Raw genomic sequence first — 6729 nt, 5'->3', positions numbered from 1 at the left:
TGTATCAATATGGCCTTTGGTCTCCTCCTCAAAATTCATCAAAGCATAACCACATGGAATGCTTGGCCTTTCACCTAATGCAGGGGTTTTGGAACTCCAAACCCATCTTACATTTCTCTCTATATGCTTATACATTCTCGATTTGCCACATTGGTCTAATGGACTCAATGTGGGCTTATTGTTATAACAAGATGGCCTCACATCCTTATGACTTTAGTCAAGCATAGGTGGACCTTTGGCATCATGTATCTTTTTCATATGAGATGTCTTTACTTGCCTTTGTCCACTCTGCAACTTATTATTCATAGGAATCATGCTCTTACTAAAAGGAATAGCATCTACTCAAAAGCATGATTCATCCACAAGTTGGAAAGATTTTTCAAGAGCCTTACTAGGAGCACAACTAGAACCACTAATAGTCCTATTATCCACACTTGTGGGCCCAATGGTTTTATCACTAGTGCTTCCACAGATACCTCTCCTGGAAGTGTTGCAAGCCCTAATGGGACTTGCTTGGCTTGAAATCTTTTTACTGAAAGGCACACTATCACTGCTCATAGGACTCCCATTTCTTACTTGGAGGTTTTGGCTACTAAGATCCCCGAGAGAGGTTTTCTGGGTAGTATCAACAAATAAATTATCTCATTGTAGAAATGGTTGGATACTAGGATGCACTTGCACTGAGTAGGGAAAACTTCAAAAGTTTTCCCAACATCTTTGAATATATTTCTCATAGTCAATTGCATGCATCTTAGCCTCCCTTAACAACTTAGGATCTCACATCCTCACTTGGATTTGTGTATCCACTCATAAAGAGCTCACATAGCACATCCTTTGGCAACATAGTGGCTCTTCTTGGCTGCCAAAGCCTAAGAATATCATCAAAATGTAGATCCAAACATATCTAGGTTCATTACCATTTCAACATAGAAATGGTACTTGCAGGGAAAATTGACTTGTTGCATGTGAAGACCAAAGACTAGATAGGAGATATCTTTACCAAATTACTTGGTAAAGAGAAGTTTATCTACTTTAGGCAGCTACTTGGAGTTCAACAGTTAGTTTGAGCTTGAGGGGGAGTGTTGAGACTTCAAGCTCAACTACTCATATGTATGTATGTGTGACCAACATTACATACAGCTGTGTCCAGTTGTACACATGTGTGGGACATAAAATAAGTCAGTGTTGACAATCAGATATACTTGAGACTCCTTATGGACCATTCTGCCAGGGAAATTCCTGTTTGTAGTGGACACACAAACCTCGGGGTCATTCATACGTCCATATGTGTCCCTGGGACCACCTAAACAAGCTGCACATGATGGACTGGTTGGAGTGTTGCAGCATGCTGCCTCAAATATTTCAGCACAAGTTTTGCCATCAGCACCAGGCACTGGCTGAGTGTACACATCAACCCAGACCTTCTGTGTAGCAGGAACGAGAAAAGTTGGCACCTTCACCTTCTGGCTAGAAGTGTGTAACAGCTTGGCTGCAGAAATAAAATCCTCAATTTTCCCACCAGTGCATGAACCAATGTACACCCTGTCAATCTTCACACTAGTACATTCTCTTGCAAGAGCACGATTGTCTGGAGAATGTGGCTTTGCAACAACAGGCTCCAGTTTAGAGACATCGAATCTGTATTCAGCAGCAAACCTGGCAGACTCATCTGTATATACTGTTAGTGGTAACCTAGTTTTACTATCTCTTTCATGTTAGTAGAGATTGAATAATGAAGATGAATGAGATGAGCTGATTGCTCACTCTTTGGCTCCACGCTGTCTCTCTTATCTTTGAACACTAATGCCAGGTGTTTATAGTGGAAGGATTATCCACCACATCCTTATCATGCTTAGGTGGTTGCTAAGACACTGGTGACAACTTCCCCTATCCTTTGCTTGTCATAGGAGTATGCTGCAAAAGTTCAAGCTACATGTCTGCTATAAAATCATACAAAGCTCCAAAACCATATCCAAATGATTGCACTATTAAATCTTTCTAGTGCCCCTTGAATACATTTCTTGCATAATCTTCTCATAAACTACACTAGCCCAATTAGGGATACCCTCGTTCTTAGCATACCACAAGATCCTGTATGTGTCACGATTGACATAATCTATTTTCATCAATTGAATGATCCTTTCCATGAACTAGTGAAGATGGAGCTTCTTAAGTGGTGGCAACTTCTTAAGGATATACACCATTCTTGTTTCTGTAGCCTCCTCAAATTCCTCATGCATTTGTCTCATTGAACATTTCCACTAGCGTGGCTTCTCATTACAAGGAAACCTCAAAACTTCATCAACCAAGGTAGGAGTCAACTCTACCACACCACTGAGTCAACCCTTCGAATCTCTAAGGGAATCAATCTAGATCCGTGCATAAAGATTTTGTTGCCATTTCACCCATGGAAAATTAGCATATTTCCAAATAATTATTTCTTGCAACCACTGCTGAGTCTTTGGATTAGCTAGGTTGAGCAATGCCTAAGAGTCTTGGAAGGATTGTCAACCCGATAGAGATGGGATGATTAGTGATGCTCCTTGGCTTTGAGACTCTTTTTCCTCCAGTGTCACATTGAATGAATAGAAGTCACCTTAGCATCCTCCTCGCTATCCATTTTCTTGAACCAGCGATAGCTTCTTGTGCTTGGATGCTACCCACCACGACAGTTGCACATTCTGTTTGTTGCCATGGGAACTTGATGCCATAGGTGCTGCCAAATCCCTCAAATAGTTGAGGTACATCAAAGGAGAAAGTACTTCTCTGTGTAAAGATGACAAAGACTTGTGTTTCATCTGAGAAGAAAAGTCAAACAAACCATCATACATGAGAGCTTTTAAAGATGTTTCCCTTGATTTTTTGGACAAATTTCTCATTTTGTGCACCATAAGCAATGGACTACGAGAAAAGGGTGGAACCACTTTTTTCAATCTGAATCAATTAACTATTGTCTTCAAGAGTCTGCCTGCAAAATCTTGCAACAAAAACGTACCTTGGCCTACATCCTTAACAATGATATAAGGGCTAGAATAATATAATTTTAGCTTACTAGGATGCTTGCCTAGCTTGCAATTGTACATCACCTCACAATCACCCTCAAAGATTTTCTTTTTAATGTGTCAATTCATCCAAGCTTGTATCTTGCACTACACTACTTCAGACATATAAGTTGAGATAATCCGATCTTCATCAAGTTGCAAGAGCTGCTCAAACCTAAATAGATTGTTCTGGATCCAATTTAAACTTTGAAGCAACACAAAGAGATGGTACAACATATTCCATAGGTACCACTAGTTCCAACCCATATATTAAACAAAATGGGGTCATTCTTGTAGTAACTTTACAAGAGATGGTACAACATATTCCATAGGTACCACTAGTTCCAACCCATATACTAAACAAAATGGGGTCATTCTTGTAGTAACTTTACATGTGGTGTGAAAATCCCACAAAGCATAATCCAATTTTTGATACCAATATATTCTATTCTCCTCAACAATTTTCTTCAGGATCCTTAACAAAAACTAATTTGAACTTTTAGCCCATTGGCCCTCGGATGATAGGGAGTAGACTTCTTGTGTAGAATCATATTCCTGTAGGTCACTTCCACAATTGCTTTGTTTAGGAAATGTTTACCTTGATCACTAACAATATGGATAGGACATCCAAAACACATCATGATATTGGAATACAGAAAATTAGCAACACTTCTAGCAGTACTATCCTTCAAGGATTTTGCTTCCACTCACTTGGTACAGTAATCTGTATAGACAAGAATATACTAGTTCTACGTATATCTTACAATGGATTGATTGGGCCTACAAAATCAATCCCCCATTTTTGAAAGGGCTCTAATCGAAACACAAGGTGATCCTTCATACAATCTTGGGATTGTGGTTGACCTTCCTTAGCACAAACCAGACAAGATTTAGCAAATTGATATGTATCCTTCAAAACTATAGGCCACCACAGTCTGGTTGCAAAATCTTCCAACCTATAACTTCATCCAAAAAATATCCTCCTAGAAGTCCAACATGAGCTTCTTCAAGTATTGCCCATTATTCCTCTTCTGGAACACATATTCTCAAAACATCATTAGGTCCCATTCTATATGGCTAACCAAAAAAAATTTGAAAAGATTTACTCAATACTGCTAGCTTCTTTTGCTAATCAAAACTTAATGAATCAAGCATGTTGCCTAAAAGTAGAAACTTCAAGAGCTCATCATAGTATGCATCAAGATTGTAAACCTGTATGTCAAACAGGCTAGCATCGAGTAATTAATCATCAATGCCTATTGGTGCTCCTATCCATCAAGTCTGCTAAAAAAATAAGCAACCTGGATGCTCCTTTCTAGGCATATAAACTTCTCAATAATAAAATTCTTGCAAAAGCAACATCCAGCGAGCTAAATGACTAGTTAACTCTGGCTTATTCAAAAAATAAATTAAGGCCTAATAATCTACATGAAAGATAACTTTACTAGCCAACAAATAATGCCTAAACTTTTGTAGGGAAAACACCATACCCAAATCCTCTTTGTCTCACTAAAGAATTCTTCTCTATAGCACTTAACCTTCAACTTGCATAATAAACTGGCAAGAACTAGCTTGGAACCTCATCTTGCATTAAAACCACACCGACTGCCACATCGGAAGCATCCACAAAAACATGAAAAGGGAGGTTCCATTTAGGGGGATGTAGAATGGGTGCAACCATCAAAATTTTCTTCAATGCTTCAAAAGACTTTTGCTAAGTGACTCTTTATACAAAATGCACCCCCTTCTTAGTCAACATGGTAAGTAGAGTATAGATATTAGTCAAGTAGAGGAGGTACTTGCTATGCCATTTAATCTTACCAATGAACCACATTACTTTTGGAACTATCTTGGGGTCCATACATACTTGAATTTTATCATTCTTTTTAGGGACCACTGCAATAGGTGATAGCCAAGTGACTTGATTAATGGGCCTAATGAATTCAACCCGCAACAGTTTGTCCAGCTCCTTGACTTGCTTAGTGTACTTGGGATTCATCTTGTAACGATGTTGAACAACATGTTTGGCATCCTTTTGTAAATTAATGCGATGCTGACAAATCTTATGGTCAAATTCCTTCATATTGGTGTATTCCCAGGAAAAGATATTTGCAAATTCCTTGCATAATGCATGTAGCTACTCCTTGAAATCAGGATCCACAAAAATACTAACCTTAATGGGTTTGGGAGTTTCAACGAAACCCAAATCTACTTCTTCCACTTCATCTTTTGTAACATGGTTGGATGCCACATCATAGTTTTTCCTATGCTTCAACGATAGCTTTCTAGGCCAATTTCCTCCTATTCATCAGCAATGTAGGACTGCTTTCGAATCTGATCATGTATATCTTGCTCCTGCAATATAGAATTTTGCACATCTGGGGCTAGTTCTTCTTGAATGTTTGGATCAGCACAGCAGGGGATGCATGTACTTTAGGAATAGAGTGTATTCTTGAACTATCCTATCCACATCAATTTCAAAAATAGGAACTATTGTAGGATTAGCTTGGAGAAAAAGATATTCCTCGTCATCTTCAACCTCAAGAGCTAAATTAATTGTTTGAGAAACCATGGGCCAGCACCAAGTGGACTTAACCAACATCTTGCCTTGCACACAAAGTTCAATTTCCTTTGTGCCATGGGGAACCCAATCTTGTTTCATCTTGGCCAACTTGAACCACGGTCTTCCAAGTAGCACTTGACAAGAATCCTCAAAATCATCTATGTGCAAAACCACAAAACTCACTTGGAACTTTAGCTCTACAACCTTGATTAAATATTTTTTCAAGATGCTTGATGGTTGCAATCTTTGTTGAATAGCCATCTTCACTTGAAATGGTGATGGACCCAACTTCACACATTTAGTAGATAAGTAAGAAGCTTTTGAAAGAATATTAAATGAGGAGCCACCGTCCAAAAAAACTTCATTAAACACCATATTAGAGAATTTGGGAATTTCCCAAGTCCCAATTTCAAATAAGTGATAAATATTTCTCCACGTAGCTAAATCTTCATCCATATTTGAAAGTGGAGGGTAGACTCCACCTTTAAGTAAAACAACAAGATTTGACCATGTGGTCAAATAATAAAGGTATTGTGGGTTTCCAAAGCGTTATTAAACATCTCTCCTATCTATTCAACCCAAATTCTAGAGATTTCATAATCTACGATCAATCGATGAGTAGGAATTACAGCACCACGTATGACCTCCATAGAATTTGGACCCAGTTCTTGGTTAACAAGACTCCTACACTATTCTTTCACCCTGTACAACAAGTTCTCCTTAAATCTAGGAATTAGATCCAACACTTGTTCAAGTGTCAACTGCAATGATGAAGTAACCAAATCCCTGGAATAATGCTTTAGATCCTCTAGCTTCAAGTACTATTGTTTGTGAAACAATGGATTTCTTGAACTGGGATTCATCAAGATTAGTCAAAACATTCTCCTCTTGAACTTCTTTTTCTATTTTTGCTGGTCTTTCCTACCTCTACAACTGTTGCAACTAATGGACTTCTTGATTCAGAACATCTTTCGGAACTTTCCAATCTAGATTCCTCTTCTTTTGAGCCCTTGTAATGGCCATTGCCTCAGCATCTTCTTGACAATCTTCAACCACTATATAGGTGGAACAATCACATCGAGAGTGTATATTTGGAATACTATCCACACACTGCATTGGCGAAAA

General features: G+C 38.5%; 1 pseudogene; it reads right to left on the bottom strand.

Moving 5' to 3' along the window:
* Positions 1-1130: 1130 nt before the first annotated feature.
* Positions 1131-5124, bottom strand: LOC148018062 (3-isopropylmalate dehydratase large subunit, chloroplastic pseudogene; annotated as a pseudogene).
* Positions 5125-6729: the final 1605 nt, after the last annotated feature.

This window comes from Lygodium microphyllum, chromosome 21 (assembly GCF_053477565.2).
Source record: "Lygodium microphyllum isolate KBCC chromosome 21, Lygodium_microphyllum_v1.1.10, whole genome shotgun sequence".
NCBI classification, from domain to species: Eukaryota; Viridiplantae; Streptophyta; class Polypodiopsida; order Schizaeales; family Lygodiaceae; genus Lygodium; species Lygodium microphyllum.
This window is presented reverse-complemented; position numbering and strand designations above follow the sequence as displayed.